Source organism: Corvus hawaiiensis, chromosome 16, assembly GCF_020740725.1.
Source record: "Corvus hawaiiensis isolate bCorHaw1 chromosome 16, bCorHaw1.pri.cur, whole genome shotgun sequence".
In the NCBI taxonomy this organism is placed as follows: domain Eukaryota; kingdom Metazoa; phylum Chordata; class Aves; order Passeriformes; family Corvidae; genus Corvus; species Corvus hawaiiensis.
Genome location: NC_063228.1, coordinates 3,068,081 through 3,089,948, shown reverse-complemented (window position 1 = coordinate 3,089,948; position 21,868 = coordinate 3,068,081). Strand labels below are relative to the sequence as shown.

Genomic DNA, 21,868 nt, shown 5'->3' with positions numbered 1-21,868 from the left:
AGAATTTATCAAATTAATTTTAGTTTTGGCTGGAGAGTTAGACTTTTTAAAGAATGCTAATTATTTTGCCCAGACATTAATAAATCTGCAGTAAGGCCCAGCATGCAAAAGAAAAATGAAGGGACATTTTTGTCCTTCATTCCCTTTCTCTTGGAAGGCTGGAAATGCTATTTGTCTTTGCTGATGGTGCTGGGGACAGATTTTGGAGTGTGTGGGACTGGGTCCAAATGGCAGTGCAGGTTAGAGGGACAACTCTAACAAAGGTCAGTGTTATCCTTTGTCTGTGGGGAGATGCCATTGTCCCATGGCTGGAAATTTGAGGGAACAGCATCACCTTCAGAAAGCAGAAGCAGAGCTCTGGATGGCAGTGAACGTGTATCTGAGACGGGTGGGTCTGCACAGATCCTCATTTTTAGCTTTTTCCTGAGCATCTTTTGATGAGCATTGCTGGGAACAGGTACTCCTGGTATGCTGTTCTAGTGCAGTCTGGCTCTTTTCAGGAGCTTTTCCTTAATTGCACAGCAACCTCAGCCACTGGTGTCCCCCAGGAATGGATATTACAGCCCAGAGGCTGTGTCCAGGCAGAAATCCATTTAACTAAAGTGAGAACCTGAGCATCTCCGACTCCCGTTTGCCTCACGGGCAGCTGAAGACATTAATCATCTTGCACAGGACCCTGAACATCTTTCATAATCCTAAATGAGGATAAACAATGAAGCTGATTTTATTTTTTGCAGAAAAGTGGATGTTACTGAATGTGAAGCTGAGAACACAGTTTAGTCTTTTGCTGCCACCTCTGCAGGGAAAAATGTAATTATATTGAGCTCTAAGTAACTTTGTTTGGGACAACTTATTTAGTCTCTGTGAAAGTACCAGTCCATTCCCCAGAGCATTTAAAAATGAGTGCTGGTGTCCAGCCTATTGCCATGGCAGCCCTGTGAGGGTTTATGTGATACACAGCACACCAGAACCTTCCAATAATTCCTCTCTAGGTTAATATTGAAAACAGAGCTCTGCAATCCAGGGTAATACAATATGCAGAGGTACAGCAAAGCCTGGGCAGACATTTAAAGTGAAGGAAAGTAGTGGACAGAAGCCAAAAGCTCAGCTTTTCTCCATTTTTATTTCCTAATAAATACAAATACTCAACATCCATTGCTCTCTCCTGCAGTGTCACATGCTTGGATTGAATGCTGTGAGTGTCTGTTTCTGCTATCAGTGATGGATAAATTCCCAATGAACTGCTTCTAGACAGCATGTAGACTTTTCCTAGGTGGCATCATTCAAAAAGCTTCTTGCAAACTCAGTTTAAGTGACTAAAGGATTAACAGAGTGAGACACAGCGAGGAAAGCAAGCCCTGGGATTTGAAAGCAGCCAAAGCAAACACACTCTGGAAAATAGACCTGGGGATCCTTGATACCTTTGAGTAGTTTGGGGGTTTTTTTAAGAGCTGGAGTGCTAGTCCTCCTAAAATAGGTTATGGGTGGGGTTCAGGAATCTTTCTCAGCCCTCCAGCTTTCTGTATCGTGCATTTTCTCCCCATAGGTACAGCAAATTCTCTCTTTCCTGAGCAGAGTCAGTGAGGGGTATAGGCTCAGGGTGAAATCTCTCCTGCATTACCTGATATCAAATAGGCATCTGGATTGACTCCCAGGTCCATTCTCATCTCTTTCGACTTGCAAAGCCATGGGAAGAATCCAGGAAAGAGGTGGAACACCCTGTAAAAATTCAGAGTGCTCACTACACCCAAATACTTAAGATCTGAAGGCATTACCTAAGGAGTTTGCTGTGCAAAGGAATTATGGTTTAGAAGGCAACAAAAAGACAAATTTAAGTTGATGGACAGAGGCATTTTTAAAACCACCTCCTTTCTATCTTGGCATAAATTCTCTCTGCTCCTCAGTTGACGTTATGGGCCTCAATGGAGCAAAATGCTTAGATCATGTTCTTTCACAAGATGTAAATGAAAACTCAAAAATACCAGGTGAGGCCTTGATTCTGCAAAGAGATGACACACATGGAGCTGTCTGCTGGTGTGCAGTCCCCAGGGGTTGGTGCAGCTCTGTGCAAGAGACGCTGCAGAAGGAGGTTCTGCCCTCGAGGGATGTTATCACCCACCATGACAGAATTCACGCTGCTCTTTCTGCTCCTGTGAGCTAGGAAGAGCTGAGTTGGAATTTTCCATCAAGATCCTTTTTTCTAAAGAAAATACAATTTCTGAAGGTGGCGGAGATGGTGCCTTTTTGCAGTTTTAATTGGAAAAAAAAATTTGCCTTGGGAGTTACAGGCTCATGCTGCCTTGATAAACACAAATATATTCTGGCAAGTGGAACAACACTGACGTGTCATTTCCTTGTGAGTAAGTAGCAGATCTCTGAGTATTGGTGAGAAGAATCAGATTATTCTTTTTTGGCTACCTCACACTAGAGAAAATTTCCCTACTAGAGCATCTTTAATAGGCACCTCAATGCTTGCACATAAATCATTTAGAGTTTAAAGGGTTTTCTGAATGCTCTGAGAAAAAGCATAGAGGAAAGGAGTCCTTATCTGGTACTTGTTGATATTGCAAGATTTTTGCCCTACTTGATAACAGGGAACAGACCCAAAGTGTCTGATCTCTGGGTCTTTACATGAGAGAACCAGCACTCAGTGTGCCAAAGTACACATCTGGCCAGCAGGTTAACACATTTGTGGGAAAAGGCATGTTCCATTCCAATTTATAATACACAACAAATGCTTGTTGGTTTAAAAAAAAAAACCCCACAGCCCAAAACACAAAGATTTGCTACTCCAAAAGTAAATTGCATGAGGAAAGAAAGGGGGGGGGGAAAAAAAAAAAAGGAAAACTTTGTTTTATTTTTCTATGGCAGCCATATTCCCACACAATGGAAACAGTAAAAAATCAAGCTCATAAGGATTTCTGATGATGGGATAACCATAGGTTCTTTGTTCTGAATATTAATTGCTGCATTAAAATGGACTCATAAGAATGGCAGCTTCAGTGTGAGTAGCCAAGAATAAGAAACTCAGCTTCCTAAAATGACACCTAATGTGAAAGCTGTCCAAAGGACATTATTCCATATATACTCCAGAAAAGGCCCATTTGCTTTTGAAGCAAAAGAATGGGTAAAAAATGCAGAGTGCCCAGAAATTTGTTCAGGAGTGGGCTTGTAAATAGGTTTGGAAGTTGGTGCTTCTTTTTTAAGAGCCTTTATAAACCCAGTCAAGCCAGTTCCATGAAAATTAGCTTTTGCTGGTTTCATTTCCCTTTGTGGAAGAATGTGGGTCATGAAAAAACCCCTCTAAGCTGCTGGAATCATTCTTTCCTGCTCCAGAGAAAAGTCAAGGTGGAGTTTTTGCCCTGCGCATACAACCACGGTGTTGGCACCAGGCTTTTGCCCACTTTCCCTAGATATGGATGCATTTGCAGATTTGCTTTCAGTCCCATGAGCACATGGGGAGTAGTTCTACCAGCTGTAGGGAGAACACTCAGCATCTACCCTTTATGCTGGAGTGAAGCCAAGATTTTGATAAACAAAATTTAAATGATATAGATTAAATTTCCATTAACTGATTCTCACTTAACTTATGCTGATTTGATGTCAGTGTACTTCCAGGGATATACAAACAGAATTTGAAATGATGAAAGCCCTTTGGGAGATGAGAACTGAAAGCAGTGTAATTTTTTTTTCCAATGTAAGTAAAGCTGGCTTGAAACTAATTGTATTAGGCTTTATACCCTTTCTGCTAGAGCAGCTGAGGATATGAATGTTTTAAATTAGTGAGAGGGCAGTTTCTTAGTGGAAATGAGCCTTGGTGGCTGCTTAGACAGACAGGTAGGGAGAATAAATTCAGCACATTTCATGAATGCAGGCGTCCGGGTAAAGAGGAGAAATCCTATTAGTGCCCAGTTAAGAGAATGGCTGTATCATGAATTCAGTGCCTATTAGAGGATCCAGAGGGACTCCCAGCATGCAGATGCAAATCCACAGGAAATTAGGTCCCTGAATTCTAGTGCTCAAGGAAATCACTGTTTTTGTGGAGGTGCTCTTAAATATGAATGGTGAGAAATTGGTCTCATTTATATTTCTGTAAATCAAGAATAACTGCAGAGGAAGGAGATGGAGTCATCATTCTTAGATATTTCGACAGCTCCCATGGCCTCAGAATCTGAGTGTTTCTATATCTACGTGGATCAATTGCTGCCTGTGAGCTGGGGAGGTGCTGATATCCTCATTGCACAGACTGCACTGAGACAGAGAGAGACTGGAGCCTAGATCCCTAAAAAGATTTAAATATATAATTTCTGTTGGTTTCACTACAAATCAGGGGACTTTAGATGCTCTGTAGCAGGCAGGTTTTTTTTCAAGAAAATAAGTGTTGGAGGATGGAACTGAGCTGGCATGTTTTGCATTCATGGTTACCTCTTTAATCACAGAGCCCACTTCCCCAGCTGAGGAAGACTGTGGCTCTTCCTCACTGTGTAGTAGCCTGCAGGAGGCAAAGGGGAAGGAAGGGGAGAAGGATGTTTTTGTTTTCCCATCATCATTTTTGGAGGTGATCAGATGCAGCATTCTGCACGAACGGGGTAAATAACAGAATCCATCGTCTGATGGCAGCTGCTCATTTGCACTGTCTCACTTCAGGGTGTTGTTTCTTGCTTGTGTTTCCAGAGAAATTTCCTCCTTGGGTAATGATGAAAAACTAGTCACAAATCAACACAATTCAGAATATATGAGAATCATAAAATACTGCAAAAAAAAGCAAACAATACAAAAGCTCAGTGCTTTCATCGTGCAGGGAAAGGCCTCCAGAACACCAAGGAATTTTGGAACTGTTTCAGAGACTCAGAAATCATGAAACTTGGATATTTTTCATCTCCAGGCTTTTCCTTCTCTCTTTCCTCTCTCCTCCCCAATGAATCACTCAGTAAAAGAGTACGTTACCTGGAAACTCAGCAGGAGTCTTGGCCTTAGTATAAGAGAGCAGATTATAATGAGTATCATACTAAAGAAGAAGGAATAAAGAGCACTAGCAGCCAAAAAAGATAGGCAATTTGAGGGATGTGATGTAACTCTGACAAGATGTCAGTGATGGGCTGGAAATAAAACAATGTCAGTCACTGTGAATTAATTATTCTTCTATAAAAACAAATCAGGGGAGCAACATAGCACACAGCTGTACTGAGTCATGAGGTTTGGCTGTCAGACAGGGAAATGGTCACTTCACACTGCCCCAGGGCATGTGGGAGAGGCCGGTGGGTACTGAGAGTCCCGTTGTAGGGTAGGCAGGTTGGCAGAGTAGTGGAAAAATTGCAGTTTCCATTATAATCCCTTTGTATAGGAGAGCTTATAAACCCAGCCAGAAAATTTTGCTTTAGGCTGTAACTGAGCTGACAAGGTCTCAGCACAAGAGTGAGTGTATCCAGTGGGGAATGCTCTTCACTGTGGAGAACGAGGTTTGATTTAATGAATGAGAGAAGGTAAGGCCATAATTATTCTCTTGGAGGGAAGGAGAACAAGCAAAACATTTAAACACACACAATACCCATTCACAGGACTATTGGGAAGTGCAGGTATGTGTTACATCAGTCACAGATGGACCTGCAAGACCACAGAACTGCTGCCCTGCTTCATGGCAGAGTTTGGCTTCAGGCATTGCTTGGCACTTTCAAATATCTGAGGAAAAAGTCCTGAATGTACCCAGGCCTGAACTTTGTCTCCTCCTTCAAAGCAGGACTCATTTCACCTTTCTGTTGCAGCCTTGACTGTGATAATCTCACCCTCCTCAGATGGGGAAAGGTGGAGGTGAAGAATCCCACCCGAGTGTCCACAGAGCAGAATCTGCCATCACATCTTGCTGCCACTGTCCTCCTCTGGGCAGCTGTAGCACAGCAGCCTGTAAATGGTGTTGGAGATTGAATTGCCCAAAGCCCTTGGGGGTTTGTAATGATGCTCCAGTGTTTTTTACAGATAATTTGGAAACAAATCTGTGCTCTTAATCATGCCCTTTATTCCATGCTGACAGTGCTTCCTATCCTAACAGTCAGCATTCATTAAAAAGCAACCATTAACTGCAGAGGAGTTGAAACAGGGACAGGGGCATGTATTCAGCTGGGTGGGCAGGATGGGTGTGAAGTTTCTATCTGCATCTTTTCTAAGAAGAAAAATTTCACATTTTTCCCCTCCAAGCCAAGATTTAGCTGAAGAGGTGGGTTCAGAGTCACACTGTCAATTCCCTTGTTGAGCATTTGGCTTGTGCTGCTAGTGAACACTTGGGGCTTCTGAGGGCTTCTAAAGTGAACTGCTGCAGGCACAGATATAATATTTTACAGCAAAAGAAAAAGAAACCAAAACCCCCTTTTTTAGTGTTACCATCTTCTGGGCTCACACTGTATATACATGGAGTAGCTGACAGCCAAAGGAGATGACTTTTTTTGGCTGGGATTTTCAGAGAGACTCAGAGGAGCACCATTAGCAGTTATCAGTGATGACAAATTCTGTTGGAGCTGTAACTTTCTCACAGAACAAGGAGGAGTTTAACAAGTCACTGCAGGGGCAACGAAGCACTGAAGTTTCAGCTCTTTGAGTGCCCCTAAGAGCTGCTCCTTCCCAGCTACCCAGTAAGAGAGCAAAGCCTCAGTTAAGAAGTGAGCTTTCTTGTATGCAGGAAATGCTGTAGCAGCTAGAAACAGGCAATTACTGTCAAATAATCGAGGGCCCAGAGGTTCATGCTGAGGGTAATCCCTCAGTAACCCCTGCCCACACCCTTTGAAGATCCCAGGCTCCGACTGCTGCACAGGCACAGGGGCTCAGCAGTACACAGAGCTCCCAGAGCCTGCAGTGAGCACATCTTATTCTTTCACCAAAAGCTTCCTGTGAAATTTTAAGCAGAGGCAGATGGTGACATCAACGTGTACATCACCACTTTGTAGCATTCGGGGGTTTTGTTGCATTCACGAGTGTGAGACCAAGTGAGTCACTCGTGCCTTCCTTGGATGAGTGCACAAGCACAAGTTCAAAGTAGTGGTGGAACCTGGTTTCTCCAGTCCCCTGTTGTGCTTGGACTTGAAAGAAGAGCTTTCTATAACTCACTAACTTGCAGGTGTAAGGGAATCCCTTTCTGCTTGTGCATAGCTTGAGCAGATCATGCATTTACCTGCTGCATGTATTTTTACACATATTTTGGAGTCCTGTGTGAAATGTGCTTCAGTATTTGCCACTGAGTAACCTAAAACCATCTTGGAACCCTTTCAAAGGATCACTAGCAAAAAAGCTTGTTTTATCTATGTACGTATGTTAGTCTGTGATTTCGAAATGTCTGCTTTATGGATTTGATCCATCTAGATATCCTTAAACAGCTTTTCTCTCAAGGGGTCCCTGCAGTCTGCCAGCAGCTCTGTCATGCTGGGATTTATCCCTGTGGATTATTATAACCCAGAGTGGGATAGGGTGATGCTAATGGCACTCAGAAGTGCCCCTGCACTGGTAATTGCACAAAATGCATGGGGCAAAGCGGCAGCAGGGCTGCCCACTTGAAGGTATTCACATCCCTGTGGGTGATATTTGGGCCAGGCTATACCTTAGGTTAATGCTGAAACCAAGGGCAATAAAGGTCAGATACCTTCGGTGGTGTGTCCAATGAAAGTACTGGGTTTAAATGGAGCATCAGTTTCCCTGTCTTAGGTGAGGACAGAGGATAAATATGTTTGTGAATGATGAGTGGCCTGAAGTGCTATCAAAGGTTCCTTTCAGGCAGATGTGCAAAATCCCTCTATTCTCTGCCCCCCTCCCCTGGCTCCAAACACAGATATTTCAAGGTTATAAATGGGGAGAAAATCTCTGGAGAGGAAGATATTGCAAATAAAATCTAATCTATAAATGTCTCTCCTTAAAGGCACAGCCCAAGCTCTCCATTTTATCTTCTTGACAAAGCAAAACAACTCAATTTTGAACTTGCTCACATTGATTTTATATCAGGGAATTCCACCAATTTCTGGGAGTTTATTGATCTAAGTGAGATCAAAATCCATGCTTTTTCTTTCTTTTCCTTCAAAATTCTTTTTCATCTATTGATTATGGTTGTGTGATGTGGCTTATTGGCTCTGAGCTAATAATGACCAAGTGCTTTGGGACAAACCAAATTGCTTAATGGGCCACAACACCACAACTGATCCCTATAATGACCCAGAAATTAATTAAAGTAACCACTCTCATGCAGTCACATACCAGGCAGTCTCTAGGACTGTCACCCACCTGGCTACAGTATTTAAGACCATGCAAGTCCAGGTGTTGGAAATTTGAAGGGATCATCCACGTCTTACATCTCTAAGTGGGGTCAGCAGGCTGTGACCCTCAACACCACCCTGATGGGCCAGGCCTCTGTAGCACAGTCAGGATCAAGCCAACTCTAAGCAATAGCAGTTTCTTGCCCTCGTTTCTTCTTTTTTTTTTTTTTTTTTTTTGGGGGTCAGATGGTTCACATTTATGAAAAGACATATTTCTTCTTGATCATTGAGAGATAGTAATCATTTCTTGCAGTGTTTACAAGTCTTGGTGTTTTTTAAAATATATTTACAGCTCTTGGCTTCCTTAGTGAGCAGATCCAGATGTAGGGTAAAAGCTGCAGCCCAGGGAGGGTGTGTGCTGAGTGGAATTGTAGCTTGTTCTTCCCAGCCCAAAGGGAGAAGGCCACGGATTAATTGTGTATAATGACATAAACCCATGTCAAATGGCATGCAGGAGCTTGCAGGGCAAACCAGAGTCCAGGCTCAGATCTGGAATGTGCCAATGGCAGGAGCAGCTCTGTCTTGGTGGGAGAGTGGAGGAGTCCTGAGGCCACATGAAGTGAGTGTGTGGCAGCTGGGGGCACTGATGGGGTGCTAGATCCCCCTCCTTAATGCCTTTGGAGAAATCCACAAGCACATACTGATCTTTGAGGATAAAATGTCTGATTTCTTCTCTGCTCTGACTGTCCATTGAACTTTGCTTGTTGACCAAGTTGCCCCTGGTTCACAGAGGCTGCAGTGAGCAGCAGGCCAGGCCCCATGTTTTTGTAAGAATGTTGGGTTTTTTTCAGTATCCTTCTGTAATTCCACATGGGCCTCTTTGTCCTTTCAGTAAAACCACTGCAAACCAGTGAATCCCTCCCATGTCCAGGGGTGTGGTGCAGAATGAGACATGGTTCTTAAAGGATTCAGGCCAGGAGGCTTAGAAGTGAACATGAGTGTGGGAAATATTGAGGCTGAGGGAGCAAAATGCTTTCACAGGAGATGAGGAATACACATTCTTGGACAAATCTCCTTTCCATCTTCCAGCCTGCATGTTAATCTGATCAAAGTGCATGGTCCATTCCACATCCATACCTATCCCCTCTTCCTCTACCCCCAGGTTTCTGTGATTACTGGCAATACTCCTGCTGTTAGGTGATGTTTTCCTCTGGCATACAGAGTAATACTTCTAAAGTTACCCAAGCAATCCAATTCACAAGCCGCTACTGCTCCCTGTGGGGTGAACCAAATCTGGGGCCCTTTGGGACATTGGCCTTAAAGTGTCTCTGTAATTTGAACTATCACACTGATGCAAAATCACCATCTGCTGTCTCTGCTCTGTGTGGTGCAGTTCCTCTGAGCTCAGAGTCATTCAGGAACCTCTGGAGACTGTTTCATTGCCAGGTGCTGAAATCCCAGAAAAGAAGAAATTAGAAATCAAAAGGGGGAACCAGAATGGCATGTGGTGTGGTCAGGGTGCAGGGGAGGAGCAAAGTCAGGCAGCTGTTTCTGTTTGGAAAATTAATTTGTTTCAGCTGTAAAGTTGATAGTTATCACCTGCACAAGGCTTCATCAAGAGCCATCAGTCGCATTCCCCTTCTGTCGGCTCTGTAGCCTTCATTTTGGGTTGGCAGGGAAGGGGTTAAGTGCTGCTCTTTAGCAGAAGAGAGGCCTCAGCTGTGTGCCCCGAGTGCATGGGGTGCCAGGGCAGGGACAGCTGTCCTGAGTGAAGGGATTCCCTCACATGTGAAATTAATTTGCTCCAGCAAACTTGCTTGACTGAATTCGGTCTGTGTGGAGGTTGGAGTTTGTGCAGGTTTGGGGTAGGGTGAAAATTGTGCTTTCTTCCTCTCCTGTTTATTTTTCTTTTATGAGGGTTGTTGTTGTTGGGTTGAATAGCAGAGTTTTTGGAAGCTGGCTTTTCTGCAGTGCTCTAAACCTAGGATTTTTTTGGGGGGTGGGTACTGTTTGGATGCTGATTCTGTGAAGCTGTTTTCTTACTCTGTCTGCACCTTTTCTATGGAAGAAAAATATCAAATGGGGAGGAGATGTCTCAGGAAATTAAACCAAAGAAGGGAATAGGAAGGAAAGAAACAAATACTGATGAAACAACACAATAGATCTGAGATAAGTTAAGATGTCTTAATACAAAGATTTCTACCAAAATGTCCCCAGATTTCTGTATTTGAGCAAGCGGTCCTTGTTGGTATCTAAACCTTTAAGCACAGAGTTACTTTCCCCAGAGCAGACTCAGTCCTGGTAGTGGGAATCCACTGCAACCCTTCTGTGCTTTATCTGTCCTGCAGGGAACGAGGCTGATGTCACCTGGCTGTTTATTTCTGCAAGCAGAGAGAGGATTTTCAACAGTATCCTGGAATCACAGAGCTTTATAAGGTATGGATAAATCCTCTGAATTGCTGGGAGAAGGGCTTTATTTTAACTCCTCTGGCCGGATATGGTCTCTGCCTTGAAAACACTGCACAGTGTGAATGAAGAGTGAGTGATCTTGGGTTCTCTGTCTCTTGGAAGGAGCAGTTGACTGTATAGGGCTCATTAATTATTGATGCACACGTGTAAGAGGGAAATAGGGAGACTCTTCACCCTGTGCAGAACAGCTCTACAGAAGGAAACAGATGCTGGATGTGTCTGTTTAAGCACTCTGGGGCAGATGCCCGAGGAATGGGCTGAGCCTTGTGTCTGTCTCTCTGTCTGGAGTGCTGTAGGCACAGGCCAGATGTGGATTAGCCTTGCCAAAGAAATAGAAGGATAATTGGGCTTTGGATGGCCTTTTAATTCCAAGACCACCCTTGCCTTACATTTCATTCAACGATAAAATGGGAAGGTACTTTGGTGGCTGCAGAGTTTTAAAATCAGCAGCCTATCATCAAGCAAACACTGGGGTGCTGCTGGGGACCCTGGAACTGTCAGGGCAGCAGTAGAACCAGTCTGCTCTGTCCTGGTGGGTTGTGTAATGTGCTCAGACAAAGAATTACACACTCAGGCAGCCTCGGTCCATGAAGGTGGCTGAGGGCTGCTCATTAGGCAGCAAAGATGAAAGTGCTGTTGCATCCCTTAATTCAAGGGCAGTAGATGAGACTGGAATCGATTGTTCAATAGTGCTGGAGATAATAAAGTTGAGATTTCATAGTGCCTGCCTGGGCTGGTCGGAGGACACAGACCAGTGCAGAGCTTTAACTGTGCTCACAGGGAAGAAAACTCTGTAATTCCCTGGGAGCTTCAGTAAGTTCAGCTGGTCCCTGAGTGCTGCTCTGTTCCTTGGTGTGTCTATCTGCAAGCAGACACCTCTCATGTCTAAGGGGGTGTAAATAACTTTAGATGGGATTTTCTTCTCAGAAAGGTTAGGCAGGACAAGCACTCAGGGTGGATAACCCTGGAGAAATTAAAAGCAAAGGTTTGGCATGTTTCCCTTTTCAAGTATATCTGAACTCTCCTGCCATGAACAAAGACCTATTTTAATTTTCTTGCTCATAAACATGACTCATTTTTATAAACAAGAGGAGAAAGCTTATTTCTACTTCTAAGTCTTAAAGTGCAATTAGCAAAGGCAATTCAAGGACTTGCCCAGCACTCAGGGATAACAGGCACTGACCAATTAAATCCCTTTAGCTTTGAAAATCTGATTCCTTAAACACAAAGGAAAACTATTACTGCTGTCTTTTCACCCTATTTAAAAAAAATTAGAAAATATTTAGTTTAATTTGGCACTAATAAATTTTCAGCCAATTTTATATAAGCCATTTTCATCTTCAAAGTCTCCTTTTTGATCTATCACAGCTGTTGTACTGACACACACCATGACCAATTTACGTCCCATCTTTCCGTGCCCAGCAAAGGCCATTGTGGTGCTGTCTGTGCATTGTGGGCATAAATTACTGTATGAAAAGCTTGTTTTATTGATGTTGCTGTTTACTAATGTTACTTTTCTCCAGGGGGGTGTGTGTGTTTCTGTGTAAAATCACAGCAGTATTATATCCAAGAGATGGGTTTGGGTGTAATGAGAAAATGACCCAAGATTTAAGCCAAAGCCAAGAGACCGAAGCTTGTGACTTGTGGCTTTGATTAAAATGCTGTTTGTGCAGCGTTAGCACACATGGCTCCTCTGCCAAGCCACTTCTTGCTACCAGCTTTGCAGTGCTGCTCACTGTGCTGGTGTCACTGAGCTGTGCTTAATTAGCTGAACTCCTACGTACGTGCAAACTTCTGATTGCACGGTGGCGTTCTGCAGAACGGCTCGAGCCCGTACTGAATTTATACCCTTTTCTAGCTGGATTCAGATCACTTCTCTGGGAAATGCAAGCACTGCATGTCCAAGCCCTTGGGTTTCTGAGTGATTAATTCAAATGTGAACCAGTTGGTAACAGGAGTGGCTCAGTGGTCAATAGAACGACACTCAGCAGTCATATTCATGAACCACCAAATAGTTTTTCAGGAAATGCTCAAGCATGTAGTTAACAGGTCCCAAGGAGAAGGAACGCCTTGTTTGATGTGCTATAATGAGCAGGAGAGTTATTTGTCCTGCTAAAATGGTGAATAGTCTTCCTGTCCCATCAAAGTGGCTCTGCTGTCCTAGGTGGCCTAATTTGGTCAGAGAGAGAAGTTTATAGGACAGTGTGTCACATGCAACTCTGATGTGTTTTTTCCTGGGAGTAGCTGAGATGATGACCCTGGAAGAAGATCCTAGAGAGTATTCTGGGTCATCAGGTTCTGTTTGGTGCAATTTCACTTCACTTTCTGCAGTACTCTCCTTTAAAGCTGAGTTGAGCCTGAAGGAAGATTTTTGAGAGGAGGGGGTGAGAAAGGTAGAGCAGGTTGGGTTAAAGATATCACTGTAGGATGTAGCTGGTCTCCATACAAAAATACCAGTTTTCCCCTGAAAGTTACACTCCTTGTTGCCAGTTCTAGAGCAGGGTAAGTGGCCAGGGGCTGCTCCTGGGCTGGAGAAGGGCTCAGGAACCACCACATGACTGAGCTGCCTGGCTGCTGCTGCTGCACGTCACCCTCTGAGATCCACCACAAAATAGCCAGCAAGGAGTTAAACACAATGCAAAAAATAATGCTTCCCTTATTCTCTCCTTTCCCCTCCTCCTCCCATGTGCTTTTATTTTTGTCTTGAGCTAAGTAGAAATGCTGGTTTGGTTTTTTGTTTGGTTTTTTTGGTTTTTTTTTTTTTTTACTTTGGCTTAACTTCTGTTATTTGATTTTTACACAATCCTCAGGTACCTAATGAAATTGCCACATGCTCAAGGGAAAACAAGTTTCATAACAGAATGACAGTAAAACGTTGCTAAAATCCTCTAGGATAGAGGAAGGATTAGAAGAAGAAAATGCAGAATAATGTAGATATTAGTTTAAAGGCAACAAAGGGTTCCTAGGCCACTGACATACCAGAATCCAACAGAAGTATTCATAATTACTAATAACAAAAGGCTGCTCTATTATGGCTATTCCATTCAAACTAAAACACATGTAAAGCTTGTGTGCTGGTGAGTGTATTTTGATGATAGGTCTGGTTTAAACCTAATCTGCTGAAATGCAGACAGGATAGGAACAATGCTTTCTCTAGGGATCAACAACTTTGTCCCTGAACAGACTGCCTTATGTAAACACCCATAATTCTGTTAAAATTCATGCAGACAGCTCGGATTAAAAAGAAACAAATATCGAGCAAATAAACAAAAGTCATGAGCAACAGGGGCTGGTAAAGTCATTGTGGGAAAAAGTGCTCTTTGAAACATATGCCAGTGTATACTAAATCAAGAAAATTAATATTAAACACTACAGGTCACAATATTGAACATATGTTCCACCTTCTGATAAAGTATCTAGAAATCCTCCTTCCAACAGTGGGCATCTTTTTTAGTGTGTTTTTTAGTCTTAAAAAACCCAACCCTGAACTGATAACTGAGGTGTTCACCACTACTTTGGCCTTGACTTTTCATAGCACTGTACAGAGTAATGGTTCTGGCTTGGAGCTTGCAGCTGGCACTAATTTGTTCAGCTGGGAATAAAGGTGGTTTACCCAGAAGATTTGGATAGCTGTGGTTACGTGGGTAATATTTTAACTCAGTGAGGATAGAAATGAAATTTCTCAAGTATTTTTTCCCCTTCCAGCGTCTTTTAGTTCATCAAAAGGGACAAAAATGTTGTGTCTTGGAGCTGACACAATCACCTGGGGAAATCTTGGACTCTGCTTTAACTGTTGACATAGGGAGAAAATTCCTTCTCCATCGGGTTTTTTTGTTTGGTTTTGGAGGGGCTGTTTGGGGATTTTTGCTGTGGGATGGGTTCTTTTGGTTTTTTTCCTCTTTTCCTTGTACTCTCACACTTAAATAGATGATGGGGGCCTGTGGAGAGACTGAGGTTCCACGTGTTCCCAGTGAATATGGTAACATTGGATGTTACTTAAAATTTCTGGTGTTTCTGCTTCTGCCACTTGCCAGGTTTTTATCCCTGTTAAACGTTCTGGGAAAGGTTGTGTGTGAGATGTTCTGGAGATTCAACAGGACTGACTTCAGCCTTCTATTTTTAGGGTAGGCTTCAAGACTTTGGGCATCTTACTTGGGTTGCCTTTGCCACAAGACAGGTCATCTTTAATGTGGGCATTTCAAGAAATATTCTCTACCTTTAGACGAAGGGACGGGGAGGAAATCTGTGGGAAGCTTTCCAAGCTGGCGGAAGAACACGGGAAAAAATGACTGTGGTGCTGGAATCCAGCATATGGCCAGGGACCTTGGGCTGAGGAACGTGCTGAGGGCAGGCTCTGGGATTCCTGAGCCAAGAAGTTGTTTGTTTTTCTGGCTGTGTTCAGAGAAACCAAACCCTGTATGTTTACAAGTAAATGAGGTTATACCACAGGTGCATCTGACAGGTTTCAGTAACAGAGAAGAAAAATAAAAGCTTACAAGGTCTGGTTAATTATGGTAGTTCAGATAATACACTTCAAAAGAGGAAAGTTTAATAACTGTTTAAGCAACTTCTTGTTCAAGCTGCTTTCTCTTTCAAAATTTCTGTTCAGTGGATTTTCATGGATTTTCCTACTTGGGACCACTGAAAGTTGACTACCCCTGAACTAAAAGCCCTTCAGTGGGGGTGCCATCTTTTCCTAGTTCATGACCTTATCTCCAGGTCCTACCTGTGACCTCAGGACAGGACTCTACTGTGACCATGATTTACATCTTGTATGAGAGCTCTCTGGGATAAGACTGAGAGGAAAAATTGGCAAATCTTGCATTCAAAAAGCATTTTCTGAGGGCTTGGTATTTAGCTCAGTTCTCAATTTCAGCACTGCTTACTTGTGTTGGAAAAGTTATTTTTGGTTGCTTTCTGCGCTTCATTATAATTCTGAAAATGACTAATTTGATGTGACATTTACTAATGTAGTATGATCAGACATAATTTGATCTTATTAACTTAGATCGTACTGTATTAGCAAACATCGGATTCTATTTGAGAAATTTACACATGCTGCAAATGTGGGTACACCTTGAAATCATACTATATTAGTATAATTTGTCTCCTTAATGTTGTACTTGGTAAAGAATGTCAGGAGATATTGCAATTTATAGCTGCCTACTTACAGATCTGCAAAGGTTCAGATTGGCTCTGCTGTTGTCATATTGTTCTATCACTTAACAAAAACCTCTTTTCTCAATGATACAAGACCACTGCAGTTCAAATACTTGATGTCTTCCTTTCGTTTGGAAATGCTTTCATTGCCTTGCATTTTGGTGTCTGAAATTGAATAAATGAGTGGAATAAAGAGCTCATCTTGTGGAATAAAGAGTTTATCTTCCTATCCATGTGTGATGATGGCCAGTATGGCCTGAGAAGGTTGCATGAACTGGACAGCAATAGATACTGAAGTGGTGCAGCTGTATCAGCTCTAAATCAGCCCCTTAACCTGTGTGCTGCTGCCTTTTGCTTTCCTGCTGGGCACCAACCAAGTTTTTAAAAAGACTAAATATTTGTTGATATTGTTTATGAAGGAATGGAAAGGCCAGTTGCCTTTTATAACCTTGTGTAGTTGAGACAGTAACTCTTGTGTTCAGCTCTCCCATTCTGCTCTAGAGCTGTGATTTCTCTTTGCCAGCTCAGGCTGTAACTCGAAGTTTATCTCCTGTGTTCCTATGTGAGATTCTGTATCCTTTCCTTGGTGGTGGTTTGTTTTTTTGGGGTTTTTTTTTTGTTGTTGTTGTTGGTTTTTGTTGTTGTCTTGGTATTTTTTGAGGGGGAAAGGAGAGCTTTTTTCCCTGATCTTGAGGAGTACTGGGAGCATTGTGCATTCCCATCTGAGCAAGCTGGCTGTAACTGGTAAAGAGACTGGGACTGGGATAATTTTGAAGTGGGCTGCCCATCCCCACAAAGGAAGTGCTTCCACTTGAAAAGTGAAAAAGGCAGGAGCAATGTCTGAGCAGCCCTGCAGCTCCTTTCCCAATGGTTTTCCCCCAGTCTAGGTGCATTATGGTGTCATTACAGCAGAAAAGAGGGTTTCTAGCAGAGAGAGGAAGGCTGAACACCTGAATTTTACACAACTGCCCCAGTGAGTGCTGGGATTGTGTGTGTGGCTGGACAGGAGGGATTGGGGTATGGGATGAGCACCAAAGCAGCTGGTAATCCAGGATGTCTGATGAAAAGTGCAAATTGCTTCCCATCTGCAGTGGAAAGAATTAAAAAAAAAAAAAAAAAAGGTTAAAAATAGAATTAAAAGGAGCAGTTAAAAACTTGCTGTAAAGGCTCCAGTTCTGACTGCCATGATCCACTGGCAATCTGCTGTGCTGGGATGAGCCAGAATGGGCTGTGCATGCACTAAACCCCAAACCTCCAGGCTGAGCCTGGCTGAATTCAAAGGGAGCTGCTGGGACACACCTGGCTGTGTGAGCACGGCAGGGTGAAGGCTGAAGCTTAAGCCTTAAACTTCAGACTGCAGGGCATGAGTGATATGGGGTATTTGACTTCTTTTTGTCTGTCAAAACAGAAGCTGTCAAAAAAGCTTTTATTTTTCCATATTCCAAAATCTTTTTGATTTAGATGTCAGGTTACCCCTTTGATGTTACTTTTGCAAAACCCCTCAATAAGGTTATTAGAAAATCCTCACTGAACCTGTACAATTTTACTGAACAAAAACCTGAGCAGAGAACCTACAACAAAAAGGGTGTTTGAGCTCTTTTCATTGACCATGAGTTTGAAATAATATATTTAGTTTTAGCCATACTACGACTTTGATCCAAAACTGATAATGTTGCATCTTTCCCAGTGGATTTTTCTCTTTTGTGTTATTTTTTCATGCTCTATTTGGAAAATAACAATCAAGGCAATTCCAGGCTCTTAATTCCTTTTATTTCCACCCCATTGTTCTGAACACTGAGCAAATCCAGCTAGTTGCCAGCCTGAGTTCCTGTTACTCTGATGTTTTACATCCCTGAAGACAATGCTTTTGTCAGGTGATTCCTGTGTTTCCAGGTGTACCCCAAAATAAGTAAGATGCCTTGAAACTAAACAGCCTTCACTTCACTGTTCAGTGATGCAGACATGCTAAGGAGCTGCTGCTCCAGAATACCTTCCTCATCCCATCACACAGGGGGCTTTGCCCATAATGAATTCCACAGATGGACAGAAATTGGCAAAAACTTGCCTCAGAGTTACACCAGTTCTCTCAATTTTCATTTCAGAAGAACCTTGGCTTTATTCTTTCTGACTTTGCCATATCTATCTATCCATCCATCCATCTACAGTCTTTACTGGTATTGTGTTTGCATGACAATTTGATCTTCTTGTGTGTTTTAACTGGATTGGCTATTTCAATTTAATTTGAAATTCACTGTTTTGACGAGGTGCTTTGTTGAGGTTAAGTTTTATCCACTTCTTGCATTATTTTTTAAGATAAGTGCTGGTATATGTCTAAGTATGGACAAACATTCCATGTGTCAGCTCCAGCATAAGTAACAGAAACTAACAGGGACAGAAGTTGGGGAAATGTCATCAGGTTTTTGTTTTAGATGTTCTTCCTCTGGTGTGGTGGATTATAATTTCATTTATATGTATACAGATAAATACAATAACAATTTCTAAATACAATGCATCGTTTTGTCTGTGAATTTATCATTTCATTGAGGGGGTGATTATTTCCAATCACTTGGATTCAGCATTTCTCAGAGTGTCAGAAGAGTGAGAGGCTGCAAGATGTGTCAAATCTCAAGGTTAGGTTGATCCTTTGGGTTCCAGTACCTGCCAGGACAAAAAACTCTACAGTGTCCTTCTCTCACACACCAGGACACTCACTCTGGAGGGTTAGTCAAGACTAAGTCATTCTCCTGTCCTTGAGTTAATGAGTGACTAAAGCAACCAGAAACCAAATTAATTTTCCCCATTCTTTAATGCGCTCTGGTGTTGGCTCTCCAAGTTTATATGGCAATTTCCATGAGATCTATAAAACTCTAGTGGAAACTTTTTTTCAGGAAAATTCACTATTAAGGGAATAAATGGTCCAGATGTTACAAAGGTTGTTTGGGGGTTGAGTAGTATCAGATCAAGTCAAGACACAAAATAATTCTGCACTGTTAATGAAATGTAAAAGAAAGCAAATTATGGACATAAAGAAAAGGCCATTTGGAGGGGGGTTTTGGTAAAATTATAGAAGTGCCCCATTAATTTCATCATGGGATTAATAGTTCATCTGCTAGTAGCTCAATGGAGGGAGAATATTCACACAGTATTTTGTTTTATGCTGGTATTACATCAACCTTTGTGGCTGTGACCTGCTGTTAAATACAAAACAGGTGTTGGGATGGAATTGGGCCTTCAGATTACACAGACATGTGGACTATTAATTGAACTTTGCATAACCAAGCTTCTGTAGATTCATATTTAAATGCTGCTCGTGACCATTTAAATAAAATTTCAAATTAAATCCAACCCATACAAGGAAAAAGTGAGCAAGAGGGGCTGAGATTTGATAATGAATTATATGTATTGAATGGGCAGCCATGTGGAACAGTTCTAAATTATAAAACCCCTAATTGGGGCTGTGATTCCTTGTCTTGTGCTGCACACAGAAGTAACTTCAACTAAAATTCACTCTCTCAAAAATAAATACAAGAGGGTGGGCTAGAATATCTCTTTTCAATCCAGTGTCTGCTTTTGAGCAATGGTGTAATGTTAGGTGCCTCACACAGTAAAATCTTATTTATCATCTATATGGAAAGGTGTGAGCAGTGTAATAAAAAACCTCCTGGAAAAATCTTGTTGGGTTGTTTGGATGGACCTTCAGTCTTCAGGAACTGAGATTCCTTTTAACTTCATGCTATGGTGGAGCAGAGCCCTCCTCCCCCACAACTACACCCTCAAGTCCAAGTGCTGTGCTATCACCCAGCAGAGCACTGGTCACTGGTGGCAGCAGCAGCAATGATGCAAGGGTTGGGAGGATTTGTGTGGTGTCACACCCAGCTGACTATTCCTGCCTGGCTTCTTCTTGAAAGTCATGACTGGCAAGGAAAGAGGGGCAGGAACTCCAATTCCTTTTGACGCAATTAATTAATTCCACCTCTACAGACAAGTCAACAGGACTTTATGGGCTTATTTCTACTTTTGAAGATGCATTTGCTGAGATAAATTCTGTATTCCTCCTGCCAGACAAAGCACTGGAAGGTCCTGTTCCCTTTGTAGTGCTGGAATCTTTGAACAGTTCTCCATTGCCCTAAGTATTTTGAAAATTAATTACTTTAGCTCTCTATTTTTCTGGGCAAAAGAAATCAGAATATTTGTTTGAAAACTGCAGTTTTTGTTACAATAAAGGTACTGCTTTGCCCCAGTAGACCTCTGGTTACACAGAGCTGTTGTTAAGGAGAAAGGAATGAATAAGCATGGAGCTATTACAAGTGATTAGAGCAAGATTAGGCAAACAAAAAGCATCCCTTGCAGGGAGGGTTTGCCAGGGGAAGTCCTGAGTGAAGTTGTGGAGCCTCTCTCCTTGGAAATGGTTAACATTAGATCACAGATGACACCTGTGATTGATGCGGTATCTGTATGACCCCTGTGACCTCTCCACGTTCCTTATGGTCCTATAATTCTGTGTTCTAGCAGTGAAGCAGAAACGTGGATGAAATACCAGTTTTAGAGCAGCTCCAATATTGACTTTTACCTCCAAGGTCAGGGGCAATGAAATATGGAGCACTGGACCAAAAGTGATCCCCTACATCAATGTGTCAAGTCACCTGCTGTTGAAAAGCTGGGTTATTTAATCCCTTTTGTGATCTTTATAGAGTTGATCTCTAAATATAGTTAGTGTCTGTGATGGATGTATTTAAGACAGATGGTTGTTGAGGTAGTAGAGATGTGTATAATGCCTATTCAGAGGTCACTGGGCTGGCAATCACAGAATTACTGGCATAAGTAAGAGCATTCCTCTGCAGAACTTTTCACATGCAAATGTCTCATTCCTGGCTTTATCACAGGAGCTTTAAAATACAGTGAACCAGTCAGTGTATTCTCCCTTCAGAAAGGTGCATGATGATAAATGCTATCACTTGAAATTATTTTTTTAAAAATCACTACAGTTGGAAAGAATGAAATTTGATTCCACCTAATCACAGATGTTTAATATTATGCAAGTGAGGCTTTTCATCGGTGCAGGCTTTTTATTTTTATGGTGTACTTTTATTAAAATATACCTAATATAGATATTGGAAATGCATTTTTCAGATGTAGATTTTCTTACAGGAAGGTATTAAAAGATGAGGCAGTTTTGGATTTACTGGAGCAAAGGCGTCATTACCTATGTCGCACCATACTGCTGGATGGAAACATGTTTAGGATTTTTGGATGCTTTGATTTCAGTGAATTCTTTTCAGCTAGAGCATCTTGTTTGTTGAAGTTGAATGAAGAAAGGAGGATTGTGGGAAGGCTGTTCTACCAAGAACAAGGTAAAGATCATTGTGGCACTCTCCATGGATTAATCCATTAGTCTCTATTCTTTGTGTTTCCAGAACATGAATGCTACAATCCATTTTAATGAGAATTGTGTTTCAAGTACTATCTATCTGACACAAATTTTTGGCATGGTGAGAGTCCACATGTCTCTTGTGGGCAGCAGGATCTCTTCCATTTTAGCAGTAACTACATTCAGAATCTGTGGCCTATCTTAATTTGAATTCAAAGCTGAGGGGTAGGTCCTGATCAAAATTAAATTGCTTTTCTGAATGAATGACAATTGTAACCATATTATTTAGTCCTGAAATTGGCTCCTTCGTTCAGAGAAATTAAGGCTTAAAGAGGCATCTGTAGAATCACTCCAGGAAACTGAACATCCTCCCTCTGGGGAAAAAAAAAATAGTTAAAGCATTGATGGCAAGATAATGAAATAAATATAAAAGCCATTTCTGATTTGAAATTAGATTTGCTTGTTTTGATCTAGAAAGCTGGTTTGTCTTACAACCTTTTCTACATGAACACTGTCTTGAGCTATTTTTCTGCTTACGTAGACCAGCTCAATAATATCCAGGCAATTAAAATGTTATTCATTTATTTTTAGTTATATATCTTGAAAATTAGCTTCTTTCTCATATGTGGCAAACTGAGTCATA

General features: G+C 41.9%; 1 long non-coding RNA gene across 1 annotated transcript in view; it reads left to right on the top strand.

The window, feature by feature from the left end:
• LOC125334059 overlaps window positions 1–21,868 on the top strand; it is a 148,347-nt gene that overhangs the window by 10,356 nt on the left and 116,123 nt on the right. Inside the window, exon 2 of the long non-coding RNA XR_007207058.1 lies at window positions 10,577–10,664. This is a non-coding gene — a long non-coding RNA (uncharacterized LOC125334059). The remainder of the gene's footprint in view (window positions 1–10,576; window positions 10,665–21,868) is intronic.